Source organism: Protobothrops mucrosquamatus, unplaced genomic scaffold (assembly GCF_001527695.2).
Source record: "Protobothrops mucrosquamatus isolate PMUCROS unplaced genomic scaffold, P.Mucros_1.0 scaffold734, whole genome shotgun sequence".
In the NCBI taxonomy this organism is placed as follows: domain Eukaryota; kingdom Metazoa; phylum Chordata; class Lepidosauria; order Squamata; family Viperidae; genus Protobothrops; species Protobothrops mucrosquamatus.
In genome coordinates, this window is record NW_015387008.1 from 195,445 (window position 1) to 216,847 (window position 21,403).

General features: G+C 36.2%; 1 protein-coding gene across 3 annotated transcripts in view; it reads left to right on the forward strand.

The window, feature by feature from the left end:
- Nucleotides 1–15,285: 15,285 nt before the first annotated feature.
- Nucleotides 15,286–21,403, forward strand: part of EHF (ETS homologous factor) — a 39,955-nt gene continuing 33,837 nt past the window's right edge. For all 3 annotated transcript variants that reach the window (XM_015818400.1, XM_015818399.1, XM_015818401.1), the window contains exon 1: nt 15,286–15,437. The gene's annotated coding sequence lies outside the window, so the exon portion shown is untranslated. The remainder of the gene's footprint in view (nt 15,438–21,403) is intronic.

Below are 21,403 nucleotides of genomic sequence, written 5' to 3' on the forward strand. Positions count from 1 at the left end.
AAATCCTATATTAAAAAAAAATTAGTATTTGGAATAATCTCCCCAAATAAGGAACAAGTAGATGTAGAGGTGTAACTTTGGAACAGAGTGAAAATTATTATGTAAAGCGACATGAAAGTGTGTGTCGTTGTGTTAATGGGGTATGAAAAGTCATGTTTGGTAGAACGATGAAGTGGAAAAGGCTGTGTGTAAAGAAAAATATATATATAAGAGAATGTGCAAACAATGAAGATAAGAAAAAAATGTAATGTTTATATAGATGAAAAGAATGTATTAATGAGAGAAAAGAACAGTTAATATTCAACAGATGGAGGAAATGCAGAGACATTTTGATGGAAATAAATTACTCTTTTTGATGTATATGAAAAGTGCTAAAAAAGACTGTAGCAGAAGCGACAGAATGCTAGAAATTTGGAGTGGTAGTGTTATATCTAAGAATAGAATTGAAACAAGCATCGTGTTAGTGTGCAAAAAATATAAAGCTAAGTCATAAATGCTTCAAGAAATGTTATAGGTATATATATGGTATCACTGGAGAAATATTAAAATAGGGATGTGATTGTGGGTTGCATAGAAATAATCTAACCTGGATTTGGAAGTGGGCTCCAATTTCGGGTCTCCAAAACAGCCTTCAGGTTATTCTGGAGATAATCTGTCTCAATTTATTTCTGATATGAGAAAAATTCTCATATTATTCCTGGGAGAATTCATCTTATAGAACTAGGAGAAGAACATTTCCCTGAGGTATGTACGTTTCTTTCTTTCTCATAAGCTGAGAAAGCAGTTGTGGCCCAATTGCTCAGATGCAATTGAGCCTTTTTTGCAACTTGGTAGTTTACTATCCAGATATTACTCTAAGGCAGGGGTAGGCAACCTTGGCTCTTTTATGACTTGTGGTCTTCAACTCCCAGAATTCCTGAGCCAGCATGGCTCAGCTTGGAAACCTCTCACTTTCCCGTCAGCATGGCTGGCTCAGGAATTCTGGGAGTTGAAGTCCACGAGTCATAAAAGAGCCAAGGTTGCCTACCCCTGCTCTAAGGGAACTATGTACAAGCAGGCTCATGTTCTAGATTATGGAAGCTACCTCAGGTAGGGTGACTTACAACCACAACCGAGCCCAAAGTTTCCAGTGCTACGCAAGGCTGTTGTTCCGTGAGTTTTGCCCCATAGTATGACCTTTTCTGCCACAGTTGCAAGCAAATCACTGCAGGCGTTAAGTGAATCAGGGGATCATTAAGTGAATCGGATTTCCCTCATTAACTTTGCTTGTCAGAAGCTGGCTGGGAAGGTTACAAATGGTGATCATGTGAACCTGGGATCACCTACAGGTTCCTTCCAACACTCATATAATATGGTTCTATATTTTGCACAGAATGCCAATTTCTAGTTTTCATATACAATATGAAAAACAGAATTGCATCTCTTATGAAATCTGTCAAGGAAGCCATTTATGAGAATATAATGGTCTTGCAGTAAATTCTTATAGGACTTTGATCTTTTGAGTTATGATTAGACAAATAAAAAGCCTTTTCCTTTCGAACCACATTTAACTCTATTATCAGTCTCAAACAGGATTTTATTGAGTGGATTCTCTTTCGTTTTTCCAACTAACTCATGACTCATAAAGGCTCACTATTTATTATACTTGCTTCTGAGGGCTTATCTGAGCGGTTTGTTTTCAAGGTCTTGGGTATTGATACAACTGTCTTATTAAAAAACTGCTGATTGTAATGTCAATGAGGAGGAAATTCACCTTTTCCTCCAAAACATCCCTCTAAGAAAGTATTTAAAAGATCTCTAGAGGGAAACAGAAGGAACTAAAGATTACAATTAAAGGAGAAAATTTAGATTTGACTTACCAATAAAGAATAGCAAAATACTTTAACAGGGGATGTGTTGAAGGAAATTTGTGGACAATGGACCCAGAAGTTAACTTTAAGAATGCCTGACATAACAGGTAGATTGAATTTAAAGGATGCTATGGAAAAGCAACTAGTTTTACAAGACTGAGACTGATTTGAAACTGGATTTAAAAATAACAGGCTAAAAGTATAATATAGAAAAAGATGCTACATTATTTTCTATTTAACATCTTGATGCATGGACCATCACCTTCCCTTTTCCTCCTATAGACACTCATGAACACAGGACACTGACCAATTCAAACTGCAACCACCTTTTAGATGTGTTCAGAATCAGATCTTATGCTGGTTCAGGATCATTAAAGGAAATTAAGACATTTGGAGAGCATCTGAATGAAACCTGATTCAAAGGCCACTTATTTTTCTGAGTCCTGTTTAACACAGTAGAATTAATATACACAGGATTAGCCTATTATCCTGTCATAATCTTTTTGGTATCAGAATTAGCCTGATTGCTTCTTTAGATTAAGAATATTATATTCTACTGTACTTTAGAAACTCAAAACAACTTTTAAAAATGTACCTAAAATGTAATAATTAAAAGAAAAAAAGGGAAAATATAAGAAAAAAAAGCATCGCTCTTCACTAGCAGCTATGGAATAGATTTCAGCAGCCTGCAATGTTTTTATTTCCCTCTTTAGCTGAACTCAATAAAATATTGAATATACGTTTATTGGGCCTTTTAACAGCCCATCTCAAGTACTCTTGTTTTCTACTCTATTTTCGATCTCTACCTGGAGTGCAAAGCTGCTCCATTTGATTATAATCTGTTTGCAGTGATATTTTCTTTGAAATCAAGTGGCAGCAAAGACTCTAAAACCCTCACCCAACCATCAGAAATATGTGCCCAGTTCAACTTGCCCTCCTTACACTAAAAATATACTGTTAATCTAATGCAATTCAAACCAAAAATCTTATTTAAAAAAACCCTGTTGTTGCTTTTTAGGTTAAATGCTCGATGGCTAGACATGTTGGTGATTTTTTTTCACTTGCCCACCTCCATGGTTTATTCACCTCAGCATGTAATTTGATCTTCTTGGCAGAAGGGAAGGTGAAAGCTTATGCTTAAGTCGCAATCTGGAATGAGCTCAACCTCTCCAGCTGAGGTTCTCTGAGATAATCATCTTGAACTGGATTAGCAAGTACCTGAACCACGATGGGCAGGAGGTTCTGTTCTGTTGGCTAGGCAAAGGCAGGAAGCCAAGCTCTTGGCATTTGTGCCATGCCAGAATAATTCATGAGCATCCAACTCCCTGCCAGGTAGAGATACCAGACATACAATCCTTTCTCCTTGAGCTTTGGAAAGACCTTAAAGGCACAAGTGTTCACTCCACTGTCTGTTTCTGCTTTTTAATACTCCCCAAATATTAAGCAAAACCATTAGTCCATTAAGGATGTCCACCCATAAGGATTTCCACCCATTGCTAAAGACTACGAAACTGAATATAGGTTCAGGAAAAAAGAAATGTATAATGTGTTCATACAGCCAATACTTTGTCTGTTGTGGGTAAGAGGGATGAATAGAGTGACCTGCAATACAGCAACAGTTTCCAAGCTGTGCAAGATAAACACATGTGCAAGTTCTGCTTCTGCATAGGACTCAAAGAGACATAGGTTCAGTCAGATTCCTGGATTGAGGTATTTCCAATTTTCTGTGTCAGCAGTAAATTTTCCAGATTTCATGGAATTGATTGAGGCAGTTTATACTGAAGAAATAAATAAACTTATCTAATAAATAACTAAGAAGGTCCAAGAAGTCAGGGAAAATGCAAGAGAATGGCAAAAGATGCATGAAAGAACCGAATGACTATGTCTATGTATGCATTGAGAAAATGAAGTTTTGTATATATATCTTCTCTTCCATAGCCTCACACTTCATCAAAAAGTTTGGATGGTCTTAAAAAATACTTTCCAGTTTATACAGCTCTACCATTTCAAATTTGCAAGGTTTTGCAACAAAGATGGCCTTTCAATCTAACAGAAACGAGCCAGGATATGCATAATCAAAGATAAAATATAATTAATAGCCATAGAGCACAAATGTAATGGTTAAAAATGCTGATTCCCTTCTGTTCGAAAAGTTTAGGTGAATATAAATCTGTCTGGTAAAAAATGCCAGCTGATCAGGGGCTGCCACAAAGAAGAGGGAGTGAAGCTATTCTCCAAAGCGCCTGAAGGCAGGACAAGAAGCAACAGGTGGAAACTAATCAAGGAGAGAAGCAACCTAGAACTAAGGAGAAACTTCCTGACAGTTAGAACAATTAACCAGTGGAACAACCTGCTTCCAGAAGCAGTGAATGCTCCAACACTGGAAGTTTTTAAGAAGAGACTAGACAGCCATTTGTCTGAAATGGTATAGGGTTTCCTGCCTGAGCAATGGGTTGGACTAGATGACCTCCAAGGTCCCTTCCAACTTTATTATTATTATTATTATTATTATTATTATTATTATTATTATTATTATTATTATTATTATTATTATTATTATTATTATTATTTAGAATCTGGTACTAATGCTGAGAACACTATCTCTTTTGTTTTTAATCTGTTAAAACAGATAATCAATATACTAATAAAATTCCTGTGTCTATAACCTTTAGCTGGACAAAATAATGCATCATAGAGCAACATTTTTTGAATCAAGTGGTCTAACTCAAGGGTCCTCAACCTTGGCAACTTTAAGACTTGTGGACTTCAACTCTAGGACTTCAATTATAGGAGTTGAAGTCCACAAGTCTTAAAGTTGCCAATGTTGAGGACCCCTGGTCTAACTTATGGGATGTGTCCAAAATCTGGGACCCATGACTCCTATGAGATTGAAATTTGGCAAATTTGTGGTCACTTCAGTGCTGCCACACTAATCTGCCATTGCCTTGAGGTTCAGTAGGCCTAGCCCTCTGGTGGTGGATTAGACAGCCCCTCATTCACTTCCTAGCCCTGGGGAGACCAAGTCCCACCACTGGCTGCCAGAGCGTGGTCATCCATAGTTAAACTGCCAGCACTCCGAAGTTGCTTCCACTCCTACAGCTTTTTCCCCTTATTCTGTTTCTCTAGGAACTATTTCTGAAATGATGATTCAATGGATCATGACATATGTCACATATATTTCTGCTGCAGGTCCTGCCCTATGGAATACTGTAGTACCTAAACTTAGGATGGCTTTAACCTGCTGTCTTTTCAGCAGGATTTGAATATATGTTCCTAAACGTAAGGGTCAGGTGCCCACTGTGAGCCTGTGTTAGGTTTACGGTAGAATGGTTTTTAACTTAGTTGTTTTAAAGTGTAAAGAGTAAGGGATATGACCTTCACAGAAACCCACAGCAAAGAGGGCTGAAATGTTCTTTAAATCTTGGGAAGCAAGATAATATTTGGAAGTAGCTGAGACAAATGCTTCCTTGGTCCATTGGTATATAAGAAAGAAGATACAAGAAAGAAGAGAGCTAAAGCACATTTTTATCCTAATAAAAATATAGTTCTAGTCTTCCTATAGAATTGATTTTCTGGTCTGTTCCACCCATGGAGCTGACATACAGGTTGTATGTTTTGCTTTTTTGCATTGTTTTTTATACATTATAATGTTAGCTATAATGTTAGTTGCAGTGGTGGGATTCAAATATGTGAACAACTGGTTCTCTGTGTGGATGCTGCTTCTGGAAGTCCATTCTGGGCCTGGGCAACAAAAAATTAGCTACCGGTTCTGCCGAACTGGTGTGAACTGACTGAATCCCACCACTGGTTAGCTGGCTAAAGTCACAACAGCAAAATGGACAGCTATATAAATTGAATAAATAATAGCAATGTTCATGATACCATTTGTATCTGGAAAGGATAGTCTCCTTGGTTGTGTAGAAGGACTTCTTGTGTTGTTCTTTGAGAAAGTAAACCAAAACTCCTTTGTTCTAAAACCATTAAGCAATATCATTTTGCGTCAGATATATAATGTGTGCGTGAAGCTCTGATTTTTTAAATCCATGAATTCATATTAATCCATGGTTCATAAACATCAGATATAGTTGATTGTAAGCTCTTGGACACATATGCAAGTGTTTATTCATTAGGCTGAATAGCAACGCTCAGTTAGATTATAATCTGATCTAATATTAATTTCTATGAGTTATAGCACATAGGGAAAATTCAGCTTTGAATTTGGAGACACCCTTACAGGCTTACTGATGATCAACTCTGGATTTTGATCATTCCCCAAAGATGGTTTTCTTTTTTCTCTCTACTTAACATTCAAATTCATAATGTCTCCTTCCCAGCAAGCTCTGGAAAGTGGTTGTAAACCACTCTTAAGTAAGGAAAAGTGAGCATATTTCCTATCCACTGCAATGGCTTCTCAATCCAATGTAACATATCCAAGATCAGTGAAAGCAACAGATTTCAATTAGTTGTACTCTACATTTATTAACAAATCACTTCTAAGAAATGGAATTGGATAGCTGATTGTTTCATAGTAAGTTTTCTTCTCTAACTTTAAGCATTTTTTTTCTTTACAACACAGAGATGGAACCGCCAAATATAACAACAGAAAAATCCAACCAGTCTCTTAAATTCTAATTAACAATGAAAGTTTAGTACTGTATATAAAATATATATTCAAATGATATATTTCTGTGGTTAAAATCTATTTTAATTCAGAAAATAATAAACAAGAGCCACTGGGTCACTAAAGTTGAACCCATAATGATACACTGATTAGGTATATAAGGTTATTAAACATAATAACATAATAAACATAATAAACATACCTTTGCCTAGACATGTCCTTCAGCAACATTTGATTTTAACAGACTTAATATTATATAGAAGTGCAAAGGAATTTGATATAGTAGGTTAAAATGTGCACCCCTGAATGCATGGGGTATGCCTATTTCTAGGAAAGAGTGGAAAATTATATCTGACACTAAAGCACTTCCTCAGTCGTCAACATGGACTATAACTCCCATCATCCCTAGCCAACTCTAACAAAGATTTCTATTCGCTATTGTCTTTATTGTCCTGACACATAGGAGAGGACTTTTTATGTCTCTACATTGTTGACAAGATTTCTTTGTTAAGAATCAAAGGCAGTAAGTAAGGGTTCACTCTTTACATTGGGCTGCAAGCAAATATATTTATAAAGAGACTCGTTCATGGAATTTTGAAGCAGTAAATATAAATCAGATATTTGCATATTAATACCACCGTACTTTGTGTTGATATTGGACATAGGATGTATTTATCTGTGGCAGCTGCAGACAAAGGTGTATTCACAAGTGTGGGAGGATGAACAATTTGGAGTACAAATGTATTCATATGCCTGAAATTAGAACAGTTATTTTTAATTTGAGGGTCTTTTCTTGCTTGCATTTCACTATTTGTAAAGCCTTCCCATTTAAAGTTATGTGCTTTTCAAACATTTTGATAAAGGCGCAAGTAAAATAAATGACAGACTATAGTACTGGACCCACATACCTGTTTCTACTTCATGTCAATAATGCATGTTTAGAAAGATAGGAAACACCCAGTAATCCAGCTTCTGTTAAGGTCAATACAGGTAGTCCTCGACTTAAAATCATTCTTTTAGTGACTGTTTGAAATTACAATTGCATTAAAAAACAGTGACTTATGACCATTTTTCACACATTGCATTTCACACACATTTGGCAACTGGCATGTATTTACTGTATGCTGGTTGCAGTGTCCCAAGGTGATGTGCTTACCTTTTGCGACCTTCTGACAAGCAAAGTCAATGGGAAAGCAAGATTCACCTAACAACTATATTACTAACTCCATGCAAATACACATTTAAAGAGACACTATTCTGTCCTGGTTGATTTATATAATTTAGTGAACTGAAGGAGAATCCAGGTTAAGATAAAGGCTTGCTGTAGAATATTCAATTATAGTTAACTTGCATGATCATGTTTGTCTATGTGTGCAATATTATTATTTCATTCTGATATGTATACTGTTCTCACCATGTTCATACTTCTGGTACCCGGAAGCCAATATGGGGCCTAACTATTTCTTTGATCATATTTACTGGCATGGATGAATCAGAATGTTATGGGTACTGGGATATTTGACCTACTTCTAGAAGCAGAACTGGTTCCAAATCACACTGTCAAACCTGAGGCTGAAACTGGAGCAGATGACATTATAATTTACCTTCTTTTTATTTGTTATAATTTCCTAGAACAGGACTTTTTAAACTTTTCCAGCCTACGGAACCGGTTAGCTTCCTTTAATTAATTAATTTCTGGAATCCCTGAAGGAAAGCAATGTGTCATCATGAGCACAAATACCCTTAAGGGGCGGAGCTTTTGAATGTCATCTGCCAAGTCCTGTGGCCTATCAGCTGTGCCTCAGAAAAATTGCTATACGTAGATGCCCCGGCTGCTTTTCAGTTAAACCTTCTTCCTCTTCTTCTTCTTCTTCTGTTTTTTTTTTTTTTTTTGAACTCTGTAGTCCTAAGATTCCATGCAACACAGTTTGAAAAACTCCACCCTTATCTGGGATTTAGGATTATATATACAATCAAAGATCGGCAAATATTGGGCAATCTATAGCTGAAATATGGGATGTTCTTTTCTCTAGCATATTGCCATCTCCTTATTCTACTACTATAATACCGGTAAAAATACTAGTCAGAGAATCCTTTTCTGAATGCTTGCATAGTGTGAACATACAGTGCTTTAATATGATATTTTAGAAGGGGAATTCTGTAAGTTTGTGATGGGTGGAGAGTTCATTCTTTCTGGGGAACAGAGTGGAGACAACACTGTCCTGTCCACTCCCAATATTTGCTCTAGAGAGCTGCATGTTAAGAAGACAAAATCTTAAAATCTTGTGATATAAAGGACTTCTACTCATCAGATTTTTTTACTTTCAACAACAGTCCATCAGAAAGGAAAAATCTGTAATAACAGATTAAGAATAAATGAGAAATGGAAACTAGCTAATTTTAGGATATATTATTATTACTATTACAATCATCATCACCACCACCACCACCACCACCACCATCATCATCATCATCATCTGGCATTGTTACATTACCCAGGAGACTACAATGCTAATGCAGAGTAGTAATGTGGCTGCCAGTTTACTAGCTCTGTTGTGCTCCCCAAAGTGCTTTAAAGGAGGGCAAGCTAGCTTCACACCAGAAAAAAAGATGAGCAGCTTTTTCTGAAGCATCATCCAAGGCCCCCTCCCTCCACTGGAGCCACTTTGGAAATGGGCATCGCAACTGGGAAAGTTCAGAGCCGGCAGGAATCTGACCGCCTGCACAAAGAACCAGTTCATCTCCCCACCCAAGCGGTACCTATTTATCTACTCACATAGAACATTCTTTTGAACTATTAGATAGGCAGAAGCTGAGAAGCTGAGCTTCACCCCACCACACAGTGCTAGGGCTTGAACTGCTGGAGCAAAGACCATGTCCAACATCATTAAGCCACTGACCACCATGCCTCCTATTTAGAGAACAGAAAAGAAATAGTTGATTGGAAGCCTAAAAACCCTTCATTCTGTATGCCCTACAAGATATGAATAGAAATAATGAATTCATATTTTATATAATTTGTTTATAATTATGACATCTAAATTTTTAGAACTATGTCCAATGTACTTATCCACCCTTCTCTGTAGTATGTATAGTAGCAATAGTATAGATTAGAGATGATGCCCAAAACACTGTTGCAATGCTGGTTTTCCTGTCACACTTATAGCACAGGCCACACAGTGTGTGTGTGTGTGTGTGTGTGTGTGTGTGTGTGTGTGTGAGAGAGAGAGAGAGAGAGAGAGAGAGAGATCAGATTCTAATTTCCCATTGTATTGATTTTACTAAGTTCATTGTTTGTATTTATGTTGACTGATTTGTTACACTGTAGTCTTCTAGCAACACTTTGTTCATGCTAATGTCATTGAGATGTTCCATTTTTTTTTGGACAACAGTATGGAAATAGCTTTCCACTTTCTTCTTCCAATGGTTGTCTAGATCAGTGATAGCAAACCTTTTATTATTATTATTATTATTATTATTATTATTATTATTATTATTATTATTATTATTATTATTATTATTATTATTATTATTATTATTATTTATTACATTTATATCCCGCCCTTCTCCTTGCGGACTCAGGGCGGCTAACAATCAGATAAAATACACACATGCAATACACGTTTAAAATTAATTAAAAAGAAATATTTGAGTCTGTTCCAATTAAAAGTAATTAAAACCCCTTTAAAATCCCTTAGGCCAGTCCCGCAAGCTGGAACAACCATGTCTTGAGGGCGCGGCAGAAGGAAGGGAGATCAGGGATCACCCTGATCTCTGGGGGCAGTTCGTTCCAGAGGGTGGGAGCTCCCACAGAGAAGGCCCTCCCCCTTGGGGTCGCCAGCCGGCACTGTCTGGCTGACGGCACCCTGAGGAGACCCACCCTGTGGGAGCGTACAGAGAGACTGAGTGCCCAAACTGCAATCCAAAACCCACTTATGTATTGCCGAGTGCCAGGTAGGTGTGGTCCACTCGGCGGGTGCAGCTACAGTGGGCTTGGCAGACTGGGTGGGCGTGGCCACTGGATGGGTGTGGCTGCAGTAGTAATGGCAGATTGGGTGGGCATGGCCGGGGTGGGCGTGGCCACCTTGATGTTGCTTATGGGGAGGGACACCTATGGGAGCCAGGCAGGGTTGGGGGAGATCCAGGGGGTCTCTGGTGGGTGGGATGGTGGGCTTCCCAATGGCGGCTCTAGGCTGGCTGGCTTTAGGCCAGTGATGGCGAACTTTTAGAGACCACGTGTGCTGGGGCGATGGCGTGTGTCCACAGAGAGGGCTCCTCTGGCACGTGTGCCATAGGTTCGCCATCACTGGTCTAGATTTTTGCACCCTATATAACCCTATTTATCTATAAATGTTTTTTGTTGGCTTTCCACTTTAGTCCATAGCCCTGGTACTATAGACCCATTCCTGGGCTAACCAGGATGAATCATGCTTAGCCCAGAGAAGACTTGCTTGATGTTGCTCTATGCTGGCTTCTATTTGATCTGGAAATTATACTTCAAAATAACAACCAAAGATTCCTTCTTCTGCTGTACTTCATTTATCTTTCTAGCCACTGACTTGTCTGTGGCAATGTTTCACAGCAATTGGAGAGGAGATGCTCCACAGAAATCTTAGTAGCCACCTGTTTGAAGGGAAAAACTTTGTGTCTAAAAGGGAAAATGGTTTTTATATTGTTTTAATTCTTAACTCAATTGAGCCACCCAGAGTTTGACATAAACTCGGCAGCTACATAAATAATCAAATAAATAAATCATGCTATATGATTTGAAGAATGCCATAGCTACCTTTGTTTACAAGAAACAATATCAATGCTTTATAAAGGTGATTTATGATTTTGTGGCACAAATGACAAATCCTTGTGACAGCTGAAGTAGCACAGTAGTCAAGAGGCTGAGTATGAAAAAAGAAGTGCTTGAGATTTTGACATTTGCCTCTCTCTGAATCTCTGTGAAATTCACTTGATTCCCTCCTATTTATTCCCTGTAACCAAGAGCAGTTCCAGAGTTGTTAGACTCCACAGTGTGTTTCCCTTCCTATATTGCAGCCCCCTTCAATTTGGCAGCATTGTCTGCTCACTATGCAGTGCAGCAGGAGTTTCTGTTGTTGCTTTCTGTTGTTGCTACTGCATTAAATGGAAAATAGCTACTTCTGTAGCCAGCACGTGCTGCCTGTGGTTAGTATTCATTATCTTAATTCTGGGCACTATATTAATTCAGATGGGGAAAAAAAGGTGATTCTGAGAGGAGTGCAAGGATCAAGAAGCCGTAGCTACCAATGTAGATGATCATTGGGGTGATTATGATGTTATGCTACCAAATATAGCATGCAATCTTTGGATGCGCATTTCAGAAAAAAAATCCCTTGTTTAAAGGAATATTATGATTTTTCTTTCTTTCTGAGATTACAAACTGTAGGTCTTAAATGTAACCTGCCTAAAAGTTAGAGGAAAGTTGTATAATGATGTTACATTCTCATTTGGGGGCAGATTTGCATGATTGAACAGACATACTCGTACAAATCAATCAAGAAATAAGAACTGGGACATTATTGAAACAGTTTTATTTTGTTAAGTCTGGAAGCAAATCTGAATTATAGTCTGTACTCGAACAAAAATAAATTCTTAATAGGTTGTGGGAATGCAGCAGACTTGATATATCTAGATTTCAGCCTAGTGTTTGACAAATTATCTGATGACATTCTGATTAGCAAGTTAAGTATCAGCTATATAAAATGTAATTAATGAAATATGGAAAAAATGAACATGAAATTCAACAGAGACCATTTTCTTATTCACATAGGAAATAAAATTCAAACATGAGGTAGAGATTGGAAGATACCTGGTATTGTAATATATTTAAACAAAAGATCTTGAAATAGTACTGATTATAAACTGAATCTGATTTAGAAGTGTGATGTAGCTGCAAAAAAGCAAACATATTTTTAGGCTGCATTCAACTGAAGTACAGTCTCCAAATCACAAATTCCACTTTGTTCTGCTACACCCTATAGTATATCTAGTTGAGGGGCCTATTTTTAGGAACGAGGAACACAAACAGTTCAGAAAAGGACAAAAAGGATGCTCAAGAAAAGGGAAGTCAAATTCTACGAAGAGAGATTCAAAAAGATGGGTATTACTGATCTTTAGAAGAGGAGATTGAAGAATACTATCATATCAATCATTTCTAAAATGATGTCACACACCATTGCGTGTTCTGAGACTGCAGAACTTGGAATAATGGATTTAAGATAAAGAAGACAGATTCTGATTGAATGCTAGAAATATATCCTTAAAAAAATGATAGAGAAAGCACTTACCGAGAGTAATGGTAGTCACCTTCACTGGATCTGAGCTAGTAGAAACAAGACACCAGCTGTCAAGGATGATTTAGTTTAAATTGCTGCACTAAGCATGAAATTGAACTCTCAATTGAGATATAAAAAAAGAAAGACTTAGAGATAATCAGGACTTTTTTTCTCATAGAACACCCAGAACGGAGTTCCGGCACCTTTTTGGGATGGAACCTTGTAGGGTAGGCAAGGGAGGTTGTATGACGTGTGTGAGTTCCGGCACCTTTAAAAAAAAAAAAGCACTGGAGATAATATAATATCATCTTATTCAAATATCCAAAAGGATGTCACTCAAATGAAAGTCAAGAGCTATCCTCAATTGTTTGAGGGCAGAACAGACTGGATTTAACTTGGAAAAGCAGATTCCGACTCAATGTTAAAAAATATTGTTAACATTAAGAACAATTGGACAATCACGTATCCAGAAAGCTCTGGGCCTCCTTATCATATATGTACAAATGAAGATCAAATAATCATTTGTTGGGAATAGTTTAATTTAGATTTCTGTATTGAGCCAAGGCTGGATTCCTTAGCTTAAACTGTCTCTTCTAAACCCATAATTTCTGATTTGTAGCCAAGATGGGGTTCAGTTTCCAGCTTCATGTGAAGACTGATGATCAATGACAGAAAGATTGTGCTTGGTCTTTGTGAAACAATTTGACTTCTTGTGCAGCAAATTCCATGTTTCTAGATGTAGCCAGGAGGAAATAAATGTAGGTCACTTGAATGCAAGGGATCCCAAAGTAGGCTCCATAGTTAATACTATGATCACCTTTTTGCACACACTGTCAAGAGCAAAGGTCTCAAATTCACAGTTTGTGTACTATAGGCAATCCTTCACGTCATTTTCTGTAGTCTACCTAAATCCAAACTTGCCTACAAGGCCGAGTGAAGTGATATCCAAAAAGGCTGCACCACCTATTGTTGTCTGGTGAGCTGTGAGGATTGTTCTGCTGACATTGAGCTGTTTGGTCCATATCCCAACTCTGAATTCCTTTAATGAAGCTAAATGGAAAGAGATTTAAAAAATAGCATTTATAAATTACAGGAACAGTTTGTTATACATACAGTACTGAAGGGGTTTCAGATCCTTGAACAATCTTTTCAGCTTTTTTCCACCCCGTTTGCTACAGAACCTGACAAGAGTTGCAGAAGAAATACGAGTGGAGTTCATGGAAGTTCATTGTGACACCATTTTGAAGCAGAAAAAAAAGTGTAATTTTTATTTAACAAATTTATGTTAATGGCATATTATTTTTCTTTATTCTTGACTTACTATTAATGGATTAAAAAGGTTTAGTGTTGAAGCACCTGGAACAATTTGAATCTGACATGCCAATCAAACCAAATTAATCAAATAAACCTTTTAAAGGGCTGCCCTAAAAAAAAAAAAAAGAGAGAGCTCAGATTGCCAATTTATATGTGTTGCTGCCCCTGCTATGCAAGTGACATCACTATTTTTGCTTTTCATCCAGAAGGGTTTTAGATACACCGAGCAAGATTTTTTTCCCCACCTGTGTTGAGTAAAGCAAGAATCACCATCATTTATCTGTTCTTTATGCTGCTAAAAGCAGTTGGGGTGGTAAACATCGTCGAAGGGCACAATGCATGCGCAGTTCCTTCTGGACTGTATGTTATGGCCATAATTCAACCAACCTCAAGTGTCTTGCTATCCCCTGTCTACATAAATTGGTTTGTAATTATCCTGAATAAATAGCACTTATTTATTCCTAGAATATGAAAGGCACTGTCGATATTGAACGGAACAAAACAAATACTTTCTAGTTGTCCCCTTTGATACAGATTGCCACATCCATGGTCACACCTTAGGCAGGTATGCTGCTTTCCGTTTGTGCCAAGTTTTTGTATTGTGTTGTGTGCGTGTGCAGAAATAATATGTGGAAAGGATCATTTTAGACACAAACACTCTTACACTAACTTACCGGGGGTAAATGAATGCTGGGCAGGAACGTTTGCTTAAACTTGCTGCCAGTGAAAATCTGTTGCATACAGTTTGGTTTGTGGTTTAACTTTTCCCCCTCCTGTTGATTTCAAATGATCTGAAGTTACAAATACGTTTCTGAAGCATAATTCCTTTTCATCTAATTACACACATTAATTCCCCGAAGTAACCTGTCTTCTGGGGGGTAGGTGGGAGTGGGGATAGATTGGTCTTTTAAAGAAAAGCACAGGCGCACGAACTCACAAACACCACACACACTCTCACAGGGAAACCAATGTCTCATCCACTAAAAAGACTCTCTTTTGTTCTCAGGACACAAATGTAACCTGGTTAGACTTGTTTTGTTTGTGCGTGAAGGTGTGAGTTGGCTGGCTGTATGCAAATATTTGCAAGCACTGTTTTTTTTTTTAAAGTTTAATTTTAGAAGATCCAATCAGAATAACAGGAAGTGACCTAAGGGATTCCACAATTGGACAGCTAAGCATTCTAAAACATGTTTTAAAATTAATATCACATCCATTTATCTTCACTGCTACGAGTGAAGTGATAGCCTGCCACCTATGTTTACTTAATAGCTGACATACCTTGACCACTCTTTTGACTTTTTTTCTCTAACTAAAGGATTTCCTCAACAGAATCAGCAGCTAAATGAGGTAAGGGGCTTTTAAATTTGGTCTCTCCTTCAGTTCTTTTTTTTTTTCCTAAACAACCACTAGGATTGAATTTTTTTTAAAAAAATGCTTAAGTACATGCACCGTTTAGGTATGATGATAAATCTTCTATTCCGAAAATGCAGGTGGAATTCTTTGATCAAAAGCTGTTCAGCTTGTAAAAGAATTTGGCTGCCATCCTGCTCTTTGGCAGCTTGGAGTTCAGTGAAATCAGTTAATTTAAAGTATCATAACTATGTGCAAGCTGCAGCGATTTGCTCAGCCAGTAGAAAAGTAGAGCACATTTGGAGTAAAAATGCTAATAACAATAATAATAATATCATTTATTTATCTTGACTTTTGTCTGCTCAGCTCTGATATAGTCACTAAGCTGAAGTAAAATAAGCAAAAGGGAAAAAAGTGACAATTTCTTAAGAGTTGTTTGCTCCTACTAACTCCTGCTAACCTATTAAACTTAGATAGACTGAATTCTTGGATGTTTCTTGATGGCATATTTTTGAATGATGGGCAGACCAGAAGTCAGATCTGTTGAGTTCAACATTGCTTTGAGTTTTCTGAAACATACGAGATGCTAGTTTTAGTAATATAAGAAACTTACATAACCATGGATCAACACCAAATTGTATGTTTGCTTCTCCAATGAAATGTTTGGCAAGGTGGTTTATGGCTCGCATCGCCAACCCTGGAATTACTAATAGCTGTGTATCATGAAATTCTACTAAAACGTTTTCTATTCTGGTATGATCTCAGCCAAAGAAAAAATTCCCGATGATCTTCCCCAGTCTACAGAAAAATAACTCTGGCTACTTTCCTATCAGGTCCATGCTCTTAATTATTTCTACAGCTTTATATACTTCAAGTTTAGGAATTTTAGCAGAATGGAATAACAGCAAAATAGGGACTTAAATTCCAAGTCATTTTAGGGGGTTTGCTGTGGTGTTTGTCTAAGATCCATTTGTATAAGTGCAATTTTAGTTTTTACTTTTGTTTTTGGGTTATTTATGATTATGAAAAGAGCTTGAAGGTACATCCTGTGTGTGCATGTACAAAGTAGATATGCAGTGTAGCAGGCAATGTTTAACATTTTCATTTGAAGTTTAATATTAACCAGAATTCTAAGCCTGATAATTTTTATTGGTAGTTAGGAAATAATTTCTATTAAAGAGATAGCAGAGGGAATGTTGATTTTAATGCTACATAAACTGAAGATAGATAAATGTCTTTGGCAACCATATCAAACTGAAGGTGATCTATTCCTTTCCTGAATAATATTTTTTACACATTGCTATGATAAAAAAAGGAAAACAGAGTCGGCTACCAGTTATTTTTACCTTGTGCTAAAAATTCTTATTGCGTTTTCCCCCGTCCACTTGGCCCAGATCCTCTGTGCGCTTCGTTGGAAGTTAGTCCATTCAGCACAATCAGATTCACTTCTGAACCAAACTAAAAGAAAACCACTGCAATAAATTACTATTTGCTTTTAAAAAATTAAACATAAGTTGTTCTTTCTTCTTTCTATCCTTTCTACAGTTCCCTTTTTACATTTTTCTATAAATTATAAGAGAAAAAGATAAACATTTTACATTAAGAAATGCCTACAAGTACTTAATTGCACATAACAGATATGCTTCCATTATATTTTATATGTTGCCAAAAGTAGTGTTCAAATATTAAAATACTCTACTATGTTATTGTTATAAAGGGTGGCTGATACTACAGTGAGGTAAAAATATAAAATTGTTTACAAACAGGAGTTCACATCATCTAGAAATGTGACATATCTATCTATCTATCTATCTATCTATCTATCTATCTATCTATCTATCTATCTATCTATCTATCTATCTATCTATCTATTTTCCTTGGAAGTATAATTTTCCTTTCCCATATATCAAAAGTATATGCTTAAGATATAGAAAAGTGCTAGGAAATATTAGAACTATTGAGACAGAGAGCTTTCTTTGTGTTCTCCAACATAATTACAAAAGCTGGATATAAGGAGCTGATCAGATGGTGATAGTCTACCTAATTTCCTTGCATATGTTGCAATTTTTATATACAGAAAGTGGCAGTATTAGATTGTGATATGAGAAAGCCATTTCTATTCCATTAGGTGTTTGTAAAACATTGCAATTGAGGACATGTAGTGAAGCTTCTTACTTTTGCAATTTACTTAATCCAAAGGATTATACAAATCCCCCAAAAGGCCACCAAAACAGACAGACAGACAGACAGACAGACACAGACAGACAGAGTAATTGTACTTCTTGCATGAATTCATCATTCCTTCAAAGAGATTCAGAGGGAATCTAAGCTATGTTTCTATACAAATCCCTTGAAAGAATTCCAATCTGACACCTTCTAAGAACTAGAATTTGAATTTTCATATACAAATGTAAACTTTTATCTAACCTATTAGAATTTATTTCAATTGACTGAGCACAGGGTAGGTGAAAATAACTTAAGTTCAACCAAAGAATTAAGACCTATTGTAGATTTTTCTTCTGAATAATCATTTCTAGCATTGCTCTGAAAAGCAACATTCTTAATTATTATGGAAACCAATGTAATTAAACTGATTTATAGTGTTGAGTCTTAATCGATGATACCTGTGTATCTCAATAGTCTGTGTATCTCAATGCACAGAAATTTGGTAAAATTAGTTTTCTTATTCTTTATAATTGAGTGTGAACTCCACTTGAACTTTCTTTTCACAAAGAATTGACTTCTCTGTCTAAATACAGGGAATTCACATGGGGCACTGGAACATAGAACACATAATTATTTTAAGACGAATTATATCTCTATTTTCCAGCAAACATAGCTTTCTCTAAGTAGTCAATTTGTGTAGTCAGCATTTAAAGGCACAAAGTAAACAACATTAAATTAGATGTAGAAGTTGACATCATACACAACAACAGATGTTAACTATGCTAATAATAGCTTCATTGCTAACTAGAATTCTTTTAAAATGAAAGCACTTGACTCTATGAATGTGAGACATTTCTTAAAACTCCTTATTTTATTCAGGTTTGTATTAAATTATATCATCCTGGCATATAAAACAGTTTAGTTCCAATAAATATGGATTGGAGTTTTTTTTTTCCACTTCCAAACTTCCAGTCCAGCTTAAGGTTGATTTATCCCACTCTTTATGCAAGCCTCTCTCTTTTGATGTTATCCATGAAATGAATACAGTCACTATACTGTATGAGTGGAGGGTGTTTATATTTTGTGGGTCAAGAGGACGGCAGCATTTAAAGATCTAAAGGCTACAATGATGAGACATATCATAGACTTATTTCTGTCATGGGTAGTAGCTTCGTATACATAGAAAAATATGTAATGTAACAATGTTTCAATCTGAACTGGATACTTGGGACCACATTTCTGTATTAGAGTATTCTATTAAATTAGAAATCCCGTAGGAAAGTTAATGCAGCACAACTTTTCTTCCTAAGTGAGATCTAATAAATAGAGTGTTCAATTGCTCCATCTATCTATAAACAAATTTAAGCTAAAGGTACTAGTTTTTTAAAATTAAATTATTAAAATATTGTATGTAGGGCTAATCTATTACATAGCAGTAGACTCTATTTTGCATAAAAAGAATATCTGATTCAATTTGAGGTGTTTCAGATGAGAACATGGACATTTTTTGAAGAGCTACTGATACATAATTTTCCAGACTCTAGGCACTATAAAATAAAACTGATAAATAAATTAAAATATGACAGGTATTTTCCCAGATCATTGATTCTCATTGGGTTTTGGTCATTTTTCCTCTGAAATATTATAAGAAGCTGTTAAAAATCTCAGGAGATGTTATGGGAGGACACAGTGATGGGATTCAAATATGTGAACAACCAGTTCTCTGTGTGGATGCCGCTTCCAGAAGTCCATTCTGAGCCTGGGCAATAAAAAATTAGCTACCGGTTCTGCCGAAGTGGTGCGAACCGGCTGAATCCCACCACTGGGAGGACACTGAAATCTCACAGGATTTTATGTGAACATCAAAAACCAGGGGGATTTTGTGATCCATAAATTATTGAGTATTTATTAATTCCTAAACTTAATTCTTGATTGTACTTATATTTGGCACCTGTGGAAAAAATCTGTCTGATGTAGACCACAGTGCACTACATGGTTGATGATCTGATTCAACATATAAAAAATTGTTTTCTGAAATTTGTGATTTTCCTAGGTAATTCTCAGCCATTGTTTTATTATGGCATTTAAATAAGACATCTATTGTCTTACCCTATGTTTGTGTGATCTGAGATAAAAAATAAACAATAGTTCAGTTATAGCTCTTACTCTGTCATAATAGTGATGCATACTCTAGTTTGAAGAAAGAAGAGGAATCACAACTATATTATTAAGTATTTTGTAAAAGTACTGGAAGCCCTAATAAAGTAAAATTTAGTAACCATTCTTAGCTATAAAAGAAATCTAGGCAAACTTGGTACAATTTGCATGAATATAATTGAAATAATACTATGGTATATTATACTAAGTATAGTGAATAAATCATCCCATAACTAAATCCCAACATGGTACAAAATATAGAACACGTAGGTTACATATTTGTTTATTAGACAAACAATTACATATTAAAAATAAAATTAGCAAATGAATAGACTAATTGGGTTCTCTGTATTAATATTCTATAATGTCATAAAGACAGAGACATTTTCATAGATAACTTTACAGCATTCAATGTGCTATTTAGGAACTAGCATTGACTAGCACTGATGATGTTACCTAGTTAGAGTAATGAAACATCTGCAAGAAAACAAGCAAGCTCAGAGAGCACCAAGGACCCCCTGTTGAAGAGTTGCATCCCAAATTATGCAAGTACCAAGTTCCTAACTCATATGCAACAAGGCTTCTTGTTGGTTCTGCACAGTATCAAGATCTGTTTTATGGAGTGTGGGGTTGAAGAACAAAAGAAAAATCTGTTCCATTGATGAATGCCATTCTACTAAGGGAATGACAGCACTGGTTATATATAGTCTAAAAATGTGTTTTCAATATTAGCATATGAGTACTGTAACTTATCCTATGTGTAATCCCTAGCTACAACAAAGTTACAAGCAAGAACTTTCAAACTTACGTTATCAATGATACTATGTGTCTCAAGGTAATAGCAGAAGCTTATCATAACATACTTACAATTAGATCTTTTTATTTAGGACAATAAGTGCATGAAAGCTACTGATAACATGAGAAAATGCATAGGCACAAACCTTGTTAACCAGAAAGAAACACTGAAAAATGTTTGTAAGAGATAAGACAATGATAATAGCAAAGTTAAAATATATATATAATAAAATCTACAATTAATACTATAAGACACGGGTGTCAAACTTGCCGCATCACATGACGTATTGTGACATATTACGACTTTTTTCACATTGCCGGAGTTGGGGTGGGCGCGGCCTCCACATGATGCAACCAGCCCGTGGGCCAGCTGTTTGACACCCCTGCTATAAGACTACAGTATTATTTATAAAGTGGAAATAGGTTTATAATAAGGTGGAGATAAAGCTATTATCTGTAAAACACCCGAGATGGGCAGTATCTAAATTGGATAAATAGATGATGGACAGACAGACAGATAATCAGGTTCTAAATCACTCTTACTATAAGCTAGAAAAGATTCCCAAATTCACTGTTCTGGCTGTACAGCATGAAGTATAATACTGTCTCCAGCTCTAGTGAGAAATTATTTCAGATATTAGAAAAAACATTATTACTCATGATAGGAATCCATTATTGATTTAAATTGGTTTCTCAGTAAGCCAGCAAAGAAATCAAGGAATTTGAGTAAAGGATGGCATATGATATTTGTTCCCCAGCAGAGAAATCAAGTTGTATATCAACTTGCTTTATTTTTTCTTATGTTTTTCTTATGTTTTTAGCAAATTTTCCTCAGTTTAATCCAA